The following is a 14,365-nucleotide window of genomic DNA, read 5'->3' on the forward strand; positions in this document are numbered from 1 at the left end:
CAAGAACAGAATTTTCGCCAGTGAGATATCTTCACTGACCTCGAGCATGGACGTTTCTTTTTTTTTTTTTTTTAATTATTTTAAGATTTTATTTATTTGAGAGAGAGCATGAGCATGAGTCAGGGGGAGGGGCAGAGGGAGAGAGAAGGAGAAGTAGGCTTTCTGCTGAGCAGGGAGCCCGATGCGGGACTCGATCCCAGGACCCTGGGATCATGACCCGAGCCAAAGGCAGACACTTAACCGACTGAGCCATTCAGGCGCCTGGGGCATGGACATTTCATCAAACCCCTAGCTTTGTGGGTGACCTTGGCAAAAAAGAGGTGGAGTGAGAGTTTGTATTATACCAGAATTGACTGAGTAGTTCAGGAACTTTCCACCCAGTTCATCCTGGATTTATTATTGTCCCCCTTTCTCTGCAAATTGGCCAGGTAAATCACCGTGAGACCTAAATCTTCCCCCTGTCAACTCCTCTGCTTTTTAAAGAAACTTCAGAGATGCCTCAAGGCTTCTTGGGGGACATATGAAATACATGGCGAGAAGCACCAGATTCTGGGTGTGACACTTCTCTCCTTCCTCCTCTGGGTGACAGTTACCCTGGGTCCCCCGAGGTCCACGTTCCTCTTGCCTCTAGACTGTCCCTACTACTCCTTGCTTGATGCCTCACCACTCCACCTTCACCTCCCCAAACCCCGTGTCTCCCGCTACGGACTCCCACTCACGCCCGTGCACTTCTCCTTCAGAGTACTTGGAACAACAGAAGACGCGTTTCATTGCATCATTAGTTAATCATCGTGTGTTCCCCCACTATTCAGCTATAGGCCCAGGGCAAGGGGGAATCTCATCTATCATGCCCCATTGCTGTATCCCTTCTGCCTAGAACGATGCCTGGGACCTGGCGCTGCCCAACAGAGAACTGTAAAATGAATAAAGATGGAAAACCACGGGCGGGACCAGATCTACTCCGCCACCATTTCTAAAAATAAAGTTTTATTAGAATGCAGCCACTCCCATTTGTGTTTGCCTGTCGTCTGTGGCTGCTTTCACACTACAAAGGCAGAGATAAGTAACTGCCCCAAGATCATCGAGTTGGTCCCTGAAGCCAAAAATATTTGCATTCAGGGGCTTTTCAGAAAAGTCTGCTGACGGCTGGAAGAGATCCCAGAGTTTCTCTGGAGGTAACCAGAAAACAGCACAGTTTTGTGAATAATGAATGCATTTTCCTCCCCTACCTATCCCATGTCCAATGAGATGGTATAGATGGGAATGGAGCTGTGTTCTGGAAGCTTCGGAAGCCTGAGGTGTGGGGGCCCGAAGGGGAGCTCTCGGATAACCAACCAGGCCGCAGCCAGCCCGTGCGCTCACTGAGTCACCGGTGACTGGAAGTATAAACGTCATGACCAGCGGTGGGCAGCATTCACAGTCAAAGTCAGAGGCTGAGCTCTGGCATCACGACAGGTACCACAGACGAGGAAGGCCTTTGGCTTCTTGTCATTCTTGGTCTGAATTGGCCATAATGGATCTGTCACCTTTCAGGGCCGGGTGGCCCCACAGCTCGTTGTGATTGATCATCTGGGCCATGTCAGGGTTTCCCAGCAACCTCAGCCTATTCGTTCTGCACTAAATGGACAAGGGCTCACGGACATCCATGAGCGAATTCATCGATGTGCAGAGCAAAGTGCCAATCCAATGGGGCAAAGTGGACCAAGAGGCATTCCAGAGCTTGGGTAAGCAGCTGGGGTCTGGGGAACAGCATTGAGGGTCCAGCCCGGGTGGGAAACAGCTAGCGGGGCCTATGCACCCCAGCAAACAGGTCATAGAGCCTCAAAGAACGTGAGCACTGCACTGGTGAAGAGTTCGTCTCTGAACTGGGGGATTGCCTCTAAACACTCGGTCTGTGGATCTCCAGCCTCAGCTCACAGAGCTTATAGAAAGGTAGACTTCTGAAACCATTCCATTTCCACTGCACTGGAATCTCTTGGGGGGACTGGAAAACTACCTTTTCAACAAAAACCCCCAGTGATTTTTGTGCCCCCTGAGAATTAGAAATCTACTGAACTAAGATGATAACAAGGTCTGTCTACTTCAGTTTGTACTTCCATTAATAGTTGAGGAAGGAAGAAGATGTAGGCCAACACTCCTCTTTGGATCAAAGTGGGAAATTCTGGGATCAGCTTGCACAAGTGAAGACAGGTTTTCTTATGAACTCCTCTTGAGGAGCCGTGGTGGGCTTGAATGGGCTGATCTGGCCATATCTGGTCCACGAAGAAGCACTGCCTTATGCAACTACTGTGCCACCCTTGAGGCAGTGATAGTCTTTCCCGAGAGGAAGTTGAGACTCAAGTAGGAAAATCACACGCAAGATTAATCAGCCGGTGCTAGCAGAGCTGGCCTCCCTCCCTCCCTCTTCTTCTTTCCTTCCTTCCTCAGGCTGGGTCCATAGAATGTCTTCCGTCTGGTCACTCAGAGGCTGAGCCTGAACCACGGATTCAAAGACAAGTGATTGCATAAGGAAGGAGTCCAGGAGCACCCCAGAAGGCAGCAAAGGTGTTAGCAAAGGGAAGAGAAAGACGGTCATGCAGAGGCCATTACAGGTGAAGTTCCAAACTCAGCCTGAAACCTGTGGCCGTCTCTGGACTGAAAATTATCTCCAGGCCTTGAGGCAAAGCCACTAGACTTTGGTACTTTCCCACCAGTCACTGGCAGCTGCCGCTGGGGTGAGAGGCAAAACTCCCAGACATTTCCTGCTTCCAGAATGAAATCTTGAGAAACGCCAGCATCCAAGGGCGTTGTTCCAAAAGTCAAACATTTTGGAGTTATTCCACAACTCCCAGTCGGATGCTCTGTCTCAGCCTTTGCATGTGTTCATGTTGGTATCCCGGGCCTCCAGAAGGACATCTGTCACAGGATTTGGGATTATATTAAAGTAGAAGAAAACTTACGGGCCAACAAGGGCATCTTTTACTACCCCACATCTTTTCTCTTGCTTTTGCCAAGGCTGTGGTTTTTGCCTGTAAGCAGGAAGGTCTAAATGCCCAAGCCTGCATTCCTTCCTTAGTCTACCTCTAGCTCAATTTTTTTAGGGACTTTCTTGCTGATTCCCCCATCACCTTCTTGCTTCTAACTTCTTATGGCTTTGATGGAAACCTGAATTCATGAAATGATTTCATGCAGGTACTACAATAGGAAGACCATTCAGTAATGAGGATATCTCTGTGGAAAGGAAGGAGAGCCTGTGTGTTTTAGAGACAGGTAGGTATGGAAGTCATTCACAAGTCTTGCAATCCTGAAAAAGTATGGAAGCCCTCATGTCTGGGTTGTTGAGGAAAGAAGAGGTGGGTTTTCTCTTGGAATATGCAAGAGGGAGGTTAGCCATTTCCCTGGAAGACAAAAGGCTAGGTAAGGGTGTTTCTTAAGCACCATTATTTTCTGGGCAGTCCTGGGCTCAGGAGAAGTTTAACACCATCAGGGTCTTCACAGACATGCCAGAGGAGTGAGCACCAGCAAGTTGGAAGTGATTACAAAAAAAAAAAAAAATCTTGGGGGGACTTTTGCCATAAATTTTCAATCCAGAAAATATTAACATCTGTACCTCCCAAAGAGTGCCTGTGATTCATGCACACCTGAGCCAAAGCTGTCTCCTTTGAGAGGAGCTGGAGTCGTCCCTTGATGTTTTCCCCAGAGACTCCTGTCCCTGTGAGGAGGACTGCCCCAAGTTCTAGTCGCTTGGGCTTTGGCTCCTACTGGCTGACCTCAGAGCTACAGAAGACCATCCATGGTGAAGGGGAAAGAAACCCAGTGCAGTAAGAGACAAACCCTGCGTGGGAAGTCAAGCGTGGCCACCATTCAGAGCACTCAGTGAAATCAGGCTGCCATGAGCTTGGACTTGGAGCTCCCTAAGCAGAACCCATGACTTCCTCTACACAGCAGGTCCGTAACTTCTTACAACTCCCCAGCAATGTTTGCGAGGAGGGCCTCAGTTCTCAGGGGACGAAAATGCAAGGGCAGGAACTAAAGCTGAGATTAACAGGCACAGCCATGGCTCCACTCGCCGGGAAGGCAGTACTCTCCACCTGCCGCTCCAGGCTCGTCTTCATCATCCTGTTTTTTGTCTCTTCCTGTAACGGAGGTTCTTTCTCCTGTCCTTCCAAGACCACAAACTCCGCGCCCTAATCTAGCAGCTCTGGAAAGCGGTTCTGGAGCTTTCCCCGCATTTCCTCACGCTTGATCCTCGCAGCGAGGGAAGGGGGGCGGGTGTCCCTTCCACTGTATCTATTTTTAACGAAGAAGCTAGGAATGGAAAGCCACTAGCCCAGTGTCACACAGCTGGTAAGTAGCAGAGCTGGAGCAACCCAGGTCTCCTGGGTCACGTTCCTGACATCCTTTCGCATCTTTGCCATGTTCCTCCCCTGAGTTCTTTGCATTAATAAGCGGGGCTTGGAGACAGAAATGATCTTCTCCCTAATCGAGGACTTCAGCGGCTCCTCGAGGGATGTATTCTATGTTCCCTCAATTATTTCACCTCTGGAGACAAAGAATGTTCCACTTTTGCTCACCAGGAATGATGCCCTTACCTAGAAAAGATGCTGCCCATGGAGAAATCTTTCCGTTTTCCCCAAAGGTTAAAGAGGAAGAGAGAGAGAGAGAGAGAAACCCTTTTAATTCTGTTTTCATTTAAATAGCCACGGGAATTGGGAACTCAAGATAACCAATCAGTTATTTGCTCGTGGAATTTTCCTGGTAAAGAGAGAGCACTTACACTCAAAATGTATACATTTCTTCCGAAATGTCATTCAACATCTATCTCTTTCCCAGATAGTGACAAACGCTCCATGCTCCTGTCAAAATGCCAGCTTTCAGCACCAGCCTTAATAATAAAAGCCAGATCCAAAATCCAACAGAGAAATTGCAACTTTGCCAGCAAAGAGTTTATCATCCCATTTTATTTTAAGGTGCCAGGCTCAGTTTTTTTTTTTTAATTTCCTATATTCTCTTAATTAAACAAAATCAGTTTATTCCTTTCCCTTGAATTTTCTTCCTGAGAACCTTGCACCAATACACATATTTTTTTTCTTTCCTACAATAGGATTGTGGGATGTTTCAAAATAATCTGATGAAAAAAATACCCCCCCCCACGCATCACTTGCGACTCCGATTTGACTAAAGCCGTTAACAACCGTGTGACACTAAATAATAAACAGTACATAAAAATAGAGAATTGCAATTATTTATTTTACAGGACCCATTTTCTCCTGATTTTTCTTTCGTCTCCTTCACCAGCACTGCACCCCCACCCCCAACCGTCTTCCACCTGAGGAGACCGGGTGGGGGCTGGGCGGGGGAGGCTTACAGCCCAGAAGCAGGGCCAGGCTATGCTGTAAGCAGTTACTGTATTAATAAGATAGACGCTTGTCCACCTTGTGTTTACACGTCTCTGGAGACACTCTGGGGATCGTAGCAATGGACGCGTTGGCCTAAATCCAAAGGAGTGCCTCAGGGTAAAGAGAGGACCCAGGAGGGTAGGGCACAAGAGGAAGGAGCTGACAGAGAGCAGAGAGAAGCAGAGCAGATAGAGACCTCTGCAGAGGACTTACGGAGTGACCGCTATGTGCCATGCACCGTTCTGAGCGCCTTACCCTAATACTCCCATCTGAGCCCCCCGAAACCACCATGAGATGGGTGTCCCTAGCAGCTTCATTCTGCAGATGGGAAAACGGAGGCCAACCGAGGGTGAACGACCTGCCAGAGTCACGTGGCCATAGGTGACAGAGCCAGGAATTCGACTTGGGTAATGACTCCAGAGCGCAAGCTCTGAAGATTCCAGAAAGCTCAAGAACATTCGGTGCCAGGCTACACTGTCACTCAGAGACCTCTGCCCTCCCTGTCATCCTGGGGCAGCCCAAGAAAGCCCCACCAGGACTCCAGAAATCCAGGTGGTCTGGAGAGATGGCTGAGCTGGGGCCAGGGGTGTCCCAGCCCTCCTGCTTCCCCCGTTAGAACAGAAGCAAGGACAGAGGGCTGGTTCTAGGACTGTGCAGAGAAGGGCTCTTCCTGTGGCTCCTTTTGGTCACAGAGGCCTGCTGTCCTGTTTCTTGGCAACTTTGCTTCTTTGTAATGTGTTAATTGCTTAACACTAGAAATTGGGCACTGTTGCCATGGCTCCTTCTTGGCCCCTTCCCACCATCATCTAAGACACACACAGCGATTCCGGCCTCCAGAACTCTCCCACCCAGGCCCAACTGTGGTTCCTCTGGCCCAGCCCCAAACTCACTCTTTGGCCTTCCTTCCCACCAAACACAGCCCCGCCTAGCGTCGAAAACATGTTTATGATGCCCAGGGCCCGAACCACACTCCGTAGTTCACAAGCCCTCAGTTCAATGCCCTGGAACACATTTCGATGTGAGGACTGTCACTGTCCTCCTTCACAGATGGAGAAGCAGGCCAGGGGGTAAGCGACGGAGCAAGGATCTGACCCCCCACACCCTCAAACTCCTGAGTCCAGGTTCCTACCACTATGCTAGATAAATAGTTATGGCAGTTAGTAGTCACAGGGACAAAATAAACGTTTGATATTCTTCGGGAAAAAAGAAAAAAAATCATAAAAGCCATTCAACTCTCTGTGAGCAGGTAACTCCAAGAGGGCGGGGGACTTGTCTCAGACACCTAGAACAGGATGCAGCACAGAGTAGATGCTCAGTCAAGAGTTCAGAATGAACAAGCGGATAATGAATGAATGGTTTCCAGTGGTTCCATTGGCTCCAATGGTTTCCAATAGTTCGAAGATTTGTTCAACACACAGACACCGTGTGTCAGTTCAGAGGCTAGAAGCTGGGGCTACAGAGATGAGCAGGACATGTTTCCATCCCCTCCAAGAGCTCAGGGTCCAAGGTAGGGGGCAGACATGTCTGGCTCAGGCTCCTAGGCTGCGAGATGGGTCACATAATACATAACCTATATGTCACCACACGGGGCCCCTTGCAATCACAAGAGGACAGGTCTCTAACTCAAGCTTTGCATAGCTCAGGTTGTCATGCCCTTGAGGGAGTATATCCTTCCTTTTGTCAGGGACTTGAGGGACAAAGAGAGACTCCAAGAATCCCAAAGTACAGGATGCCCCATCCCAGGATGCTGGACCGAGTTCATCTGTACAGCAAATGGCTAAACATGTCATATTTAATGAATCTGGTAGACTGCTGCTGTTTACAGGGGCCCCCAAATTATTCAACGGCCGGGGCCAGCAGCAGCGGATACACAGCCCTGATTCCCAGACAGGGATCGTACGTCAGGGCTCCACCACCTTACAAATTACATAAGCACGGGCAAATGAGCACAGACCCTGGATCTTTCTCTTTAAGTATCTGCACGGGGAGCACTCAGACTAGGGAGCAGGCTGTCCACTTGTGTAAAACACTGGAATACAGAGGAAGGGGGCTCAAAGAGGGAGGGTTCAGCCTACAAGTTACCGGAAAGGGCAGCTAATCTCTGGGTTGGAGGCGTGGTGGCTCCCGACATCACCCTTATTATTAGCCTTGGACTTGGACTCAGACCTGCCTTCAGTCAGATGTGCGACACAGTTATGCTTTCTGGGCACCTCCTCTGTCCCGTGCCCTGTTCTCAATGGCTAGGGTGCATCTGAAGACTAATATTCTGCAGGGGGAGACACACAAGAAAAATAGAAATAACAATAAATATATATCACTAGCAAGACCAGCGGCGATGAGGAAACCAGCTGGGAAGATGGGATGGAATTCACAGGAGGGGGTGGGATGCCATTCTGGTTGGGGGTTCAGGGAAGTGACTCAGGGGGTGACGTGTGAGCTCACAGGTCGCCCTCCAGACCTGCGCTACCTGGGGGCGTGTAGCCGCCCAGCACTTGAAACATGGCCACTCCGAAGTGACCCTGCCACCAGCATGGAGTCCACACCGGATTTTCGAAGACTTGGTGCCAAGGGAAGAACGTAAACTATCTAATTAATAATCTTTTAACTATCGAGATAATATGTTTGGGTAACTGGGTTCAAGAAAATTAATTTCCCATTTCCTTTTATGTTTGAACACGGCTACTACAAAATTGACAACTTCCCACGTGGCACACATTCGTGGGTCACGCTGTATTTCCGGTGGATGGCTCTCTGCTCCAGACAGGAAGAAAAACAGGTACACAGGCTTAAAGTGTTACAGCAATGGAAAGTGTCCTTGTCTTTGATCTGCCGCTCATCGGGCACATGAACGTGGGAGGTTCGGGGCATCCTTGGTGGCGAAAAGGGTGTTAATCACACTTCCTCCCAGGGGCACTGGAAGGAATGCGGGCAGTCATGAATTTACATTAAGGATTCCTTCTCAACTGCCTGCCATGAGGTAATGAAACAGAGTGCGTGTGTTGGTGGTCCATGTGGCCGTGGAGGCCCCCCTCTTCATTCTAGAGCTTTCAGGAGAACATGCCTGAAATAATCTACTCATCTTTCTTGGCTGTCAGCCCACCTCCACCCCCATCTGTCCAATCCAAGACCCCAGCACCAGCTCCTGCCAGGAACAGACCTGTGCCTCCTCCCTGGATTCTTGCCCCCCATGCCAGCAACCCCCTTTTCCCAGCCCTGTGGTTTTTCTGCTTGGTGTGAGCTCACTAAAAAAGACAAAAGCCAATTTTCCTCCCAGAAACTTGGGAGATTTTGCGATTGTATCCATGTCCAGCTGGAAGCTCAATAAGCTTGTCCAGCCTCACTAGAAATCGGTCTTTCTGAAGCAGGGATATAAGGTAAGAAGAACCTTCCATGGAAGGACTTCAGGACACCTCTCCAGCAGGGGCTGAAGGACAGGGGACAGAGGACTTCTGTGATCTTTTCCGCTGTAGACTCGGAATAGACCCTTCAGGGTTTTTCCCCTCCTTGTTCTGCTTGAGGGCTCCTGCTGTCTGTGGCAGGCAGCAAAATGGGGCTAAGATCTGCTGACGGAATCATCAGGAGTTATGACTGACATGATCAAAGATGCTTTAATGCACAGCACATACTCAACACATTCTACTTTTAGCACGCTCTTCTTCATTGCCTGTGACTTGGGAGGTGGCAGAGGTCCTTCTGATGGTTCTGCCACCATCCCAAGAGAATCCTTGTAATTCTCCAGATCTCCATGAACTCTTGGGGCTGAAGAGAGCTTGGCGGGCTCTGCCCCCAGCCCCCTTCTTCATTCAGAAAACACTGATGACTTCTGGTTATCAGTGGTCCTCTAAGGGCAGGACACACCATCCTGCACTTTGTAAACATTATTTCTCCATTTGACAGAAGGAAAAAGTGCATCTTAGACATCATGAGGCTTGACAAGGCCCCACAAACAGCTAATTGGCAATACCAGGAGTCCAAAGCCAACACTCTTCACCCTCCATTCCGACCTCGCAGGATCATCCCAGAATCACCCTCAGAATGGCAGGTGGTCTGTCCTCCGCCTAAAACCTCCAGTGCCAGTGAGCTCACTACTTCGCAAGACACTTACAGGTTAGCACTTCCTGAGCATCAGCTGGACACCGCAGTCTGTTCCAAGGGCCCTGGCATTCAACCAATCCTGACCCCACTCCTCCGAGGCAGGTCCTGTTGGTGCCTCGCAGCCCAGGCTAGATACTGGAGGCTCCGTTCACTGACCGGTCCATGCGCTAACAGATGACAGACCAAGAGCTGATGTAACAAATGCCACAGGCCCGTAACCACTGCTCCCTCTGGCCTCTGAGGAATGACAAGACCCGTATGCCTAAAGGGACCCAAGAGAGTCCAGCGGGTCCATCGGTACACTCATCCCTGTGTCCAGTGGCCACGGCGATGGGGCGTCTCCACCCCTCAGCAGAGGCCGCCTCCAAGGCCTGCGGCTGGAGAGGGCATGCATCCAGTGGCTCTCCACTATGGCTCCCAGACCCTCCGTACACAAGAACAAAGCCCAGCCTGGAACAAAAGCCGTCTGTGAATGATCCATCAGCGTTCCTTACGCACGCCACGCCGCTCCATTCATGATCGCCTCCTACCGTATAGGAGAAGCTGTGACGTATGGCATTCATTTACTCTGCCTTTCCCGCAGAAATATGGCGGGCACAATCAATTTCCTTGTTTGTTCTCTGACCCACTGTTCCTGGGTTAAGCAGCCTGCTCTGTCTACATCTGTCAGCTGATACAAGCGTCTCCCTGCCGTAGGCACCGCTATGGAGGATCATCGTCAGAATACGGAGCCTTGAATAATGGATAAAGGATTCAACATGCAAAGTGTCCCTCGGAAGGGAGGGGCCGGTGGGGGTGGGGAGGGAGATGGTTATATGTTTTCTCTGTTGGAGCGCCTTCATTTACAAAGCATATTTGTCAAGTCTTTTGCTAAGAGTAATGCCATGGAGCAGCCTCCCATCATTCTTGTTAATGGGACTGTCTGTGTGTTACAGTAAACAGCTATAACTCTTCCGCCGCAGCCATTGTACACCAGGCAGAGTTTTTCAGCATCCAATTAAGGGTGTCTCCAATTTGCCAGCCAGGATCATGAGTGCTGGGGCTCAGCCATCAGGCAACCTAGACATTGTGAGGCTTCTTGGAGAAGAGAGGGAGCTGAGACAGTGGGGCTGCCCTTCCCCCACTCAGACAAGGGGTCTGGAGCCCAGCTCTCATCCTGGACAACCCCTGCTAACCTTCCAAGGCCCCCATGTCATGCCAGCTAAGGGTTCAAAGATGCTGGCCTGGTATTCCAGGTCTTTCCCAGACTCTCACAAAGATAGGAGAACGTCCGAGTTCTGGACCACATCTACCTGCATTCCAATCTCAGCTAAGCCGTATACTAGCTGTGTGACCTCGAGCAAGTTACTTGACTTCTCTGAGCCTTGGTCTCTAATGTGTAAAAGGGGACAAATCATAGCACTTGCTTTAGAGGGGTGTTTTGAGAATCAAATGAGACCATGTGATGCAGGGTAAGCCGCATGGCCACTGTCAATCATTGTCATCGCTCCCTAGCCTTGGACACGGGTCTTTCCTCACCTCTCTGCACCCAGTGGGTCAGTATCCACTTTCCATGTTTCATCTCAAATTCCACCTCCTGACACTCTACTCAACCCCTCTCCATTAAAACCCCCAGTGCGAATGGAGTTGCCACAAACCAGATCCATGCATCTCTCTCACAACTATCCCCTGGGGTACTTTCTATCTCCCCATTTCACAGATGAGAATATTGAGGCTTGGAGAGCTTCAATAACTTAGTGAAGCTTCGTGGCTCTCAAGTGACAGAGTAAGAACGAGATACCCAGCCTGCCTGGATCCAGATCCCTGTGCTCCCTACTTCTCTCGGGTCTAGACACACCCCCATCCCAGGGTCGGTCCTGCCCTCCTGGCACTAATTACAAACTTTCCTGACTGTCCTCCCACATGGATTGGTCCCAAGGAAATGCACAAAGTCCCTAGAACCACAGAATGTCTCATTTTTATTCTCGCCTTTACTTATTTTTAAAATGTCTGAGATGCTAAGAAACTAAGCTGTTGCTCATCTCATCCTCCTGCATGCTACGGTCTGAGAAGCAAGAGCCTTGCTTGTTTCAGGAGCTCACCAAAGGCCATTCATAGAGCCTATGGTAAAAGCAGGATTAGCCCCTGGAGCCCCTGGGTTTTAATCTACCCCAAAAACACAGAGAGATGATCGTTACAAGATACCTATGCATGGGTGCTGGGCTTTGTGCTTTGGGGAAAGGGCATGGAAGGCCCTGGAGTCTCTCCCTCTGCCCATTCTGCACCCCTTCCATGATGGCCCTGCCTCCTCCTCCTCGGCATCTCTTTGTCCAGAGATGATGTGGACAGTGATTTCTGCCTTCCTCCAAGAGGAAAGCATGAATATCCACTCACTGAGTCCCCAGCCATCTGTCTGAGCATCGACTGTGTGCCCCGCTCATGCTGGGAGCTAGGAACTGGGGATGGGCAAGATAAAGTCTTTATTTGCAGGGTTCTCAGAGGACACTGGGGAAGAAGGAACAGGGACGAGACACGCACAGTGCAAAGGGGTACACTCTGTAGCCACCACCCCGGGCGACAGGCAACGTGGGCTCGGGTACATGTTATATTCTTCTCAGTGTTACGAGTAGATGAAACCACTTATTCTCCCAAGCCACAGAAAGTGGTTTATCATATCTTTTATCACCTAATGTGCAGGAAGGCTTTTAAAACGTTCCTTAGTTAATGGACATATATGCAAAGCGAAAGAGGACCATAAAAGGGTATCCAAATTTGGGAAAGATTTCCAGAGCAGGCCTCATCACATAGAAGACGATTCTTGGGGGCACCTGGGTGGCTCTGTCGGTTAAGCGGCTGCCTTTGGCTCAGGTCCTGACCCCAAGGTCCTGGGATCAAGCCCCACATCGGGCTCCCTGCTCGATGGAGAGCCTGCTTCTCCCTCTCTCTCTGCCTGCTGTTCTGCCTACTTGTACTTTCTCTCTCTCTCAAAAAAAAAATAACTAAATAATATTTTTTAAAAGATGGTTCTCCTTAAAAGGGAAGTGGTTTGCAAAACAAAAACAAAACAAACAAATAAAAATGGCTGCACGGTGGGAGCGGAATCCCAGGAGAGGCCATGCACGTGGCAGATACGGACCAGGCCATGTACGTGGCAGATACAGACACCGGGGCACCAAAGAGCTTGGCTTGTTTGGAGAACCCAAGTTTCTCTCTGTTCCTCATGCCCAGTCCTTTAAGGCAGGGGTCTCTTGCGGCAGGAACACACAGGTTCATGTCTCAACGTCCCCTTTCTCGAGGTCATTTGTCCCTTCAGCAATTTTACTGAGCACTGCCTGGGCGCCAGGTCCTGAGGTGACCAAGGTAAACAAGATCCAGCAGGAACCCACAAGGAACTCCCCACTCAGAGGGACAAGCAGATGATTTTAAAGGATCGCATTGGAAATGCAGTGCCTGACACCTGCCTGGGGCATTACGGCGTGCAGGTGACAAGCGAGGAGACCAGGGACAGCCAGAGAACGTGGTGCCTGCGCCACATCTTACAGTCAGACCAGGAGTCAGTCAGGTGTTCCCTGCCCTCGAGGTCGAGAGCCAGCGGCGATGGGAAGAGGACCCAGCACGAAGCACCCGGACAAGTAGGAGCTATCGTCAGTGGGCTCCTCGACTCATGCAACAGCCACCCCTCCCTAAGCTCTTGTTCCGCCCACCAGGCGCTCCAAGAAGATAGTCTCGGCCCTTGGAAATGAGCCAGGAGCTGTCTGGACCCATCGAGGTCATGTCGGTAATGGGCTTTGGCATGTGATCCAGCGGTGACCGGTGGGGGAGCTCCCAGGGAAGAGATTTCGCCCATTGTAAGACATGGACAGGGGAAAATGTCCCCTGCCTTCCTGAGGAGGCCACTGTGGAGGACGGGGTACCTCAAACTCTCTGGGTTTCTAACAAGAATGAAGAGACAGGCCAGAAGGGAAAAGGCCTCTCCTCTGAAGAAGAGAAGAACAAAAGATTGAAAGAACCGGTCTCCGTCTTGAGATCACAGAGCTACCAAACCAGCCAGCCAGAGGACTGTCCACCTTAGGATCTATGTAAGATCCTGAAGATCTGCGTCTCTTAAGTCTCGGTTGCTTTGAATTCTCTTCCCTCTGGCGCAAAGGACCAACATGTCTTTGAAAAGCTCCGAGCAGCAAAGAGGGGTAAAGTCTAAGGCAACAGTGGCCAATGGGGATGGGACGGTGGGCCCGGAATGAGGAAAGTTCACGCATTCGAGAAAAGTTTTATCCCAAGGTCAGCAGAGAGAATGAAAGAGAGTGGGAGTGTGGGGCTGCAGGAAATGGAGGTTTAATGTTTGTGTAAATTGAAAGAAGGAATCTACTTGGAAATGAGAAAAAGCCAGATTAAAATGGAAAACACAGCCCCAAAGCTATTAATACCCAACAGATCCAAATTGAAAAATAAAAGCAATGGGTGAAGCATATAGTTCTCAAAATGAATTCGTGTCATAAACCATTAACATCAGCTCTACCTTATTACCTGTAATTCCAGAGAGAGAGAGCCTGCAAGCCACACCGGGCACGCATCTGATTGGAGATGTGCCCGAGCTCTGTTCCCAGGCCACCTGAGTCCCTCCTCCGTGACCACCTGCTCCAAGCATCCTCTCCTGCCCCTTCTGAGACCAGTGGAAGCCCACGCTGCCCTTGTCCCAGGGAGGATCTCAAGCCCCACCACCAGGCAGCAGTGATTTTGAAGCCGTGCAAACTTCTGCTAAGATCCTTCCTTCTTTCCTCCCTGTACAGGCCTCCGAGACCTCCCTGCCCACATGAATGCACATTAGTACTGATGAGCTCCGACCACACTGGGTCTCAGGGGCCACATGCGGTGGGGGGGAAATGGGGACCTGGTAGGGGCTGTAATGTCCCTCA

This window comes from Neovison vison, chromosome 14, assembly GCF_020171115.1.
Source record: "Neovison vison isolate M4711 chromosome 14, ASM_NN_V1, whole genome shotgun sequence".
Classification (NCBI taxonomy): Eukaryota; Metazoa; Chordata; class Mammalia; order Carnivora; family Mustelidae; genus Neogale; species Neogale vison.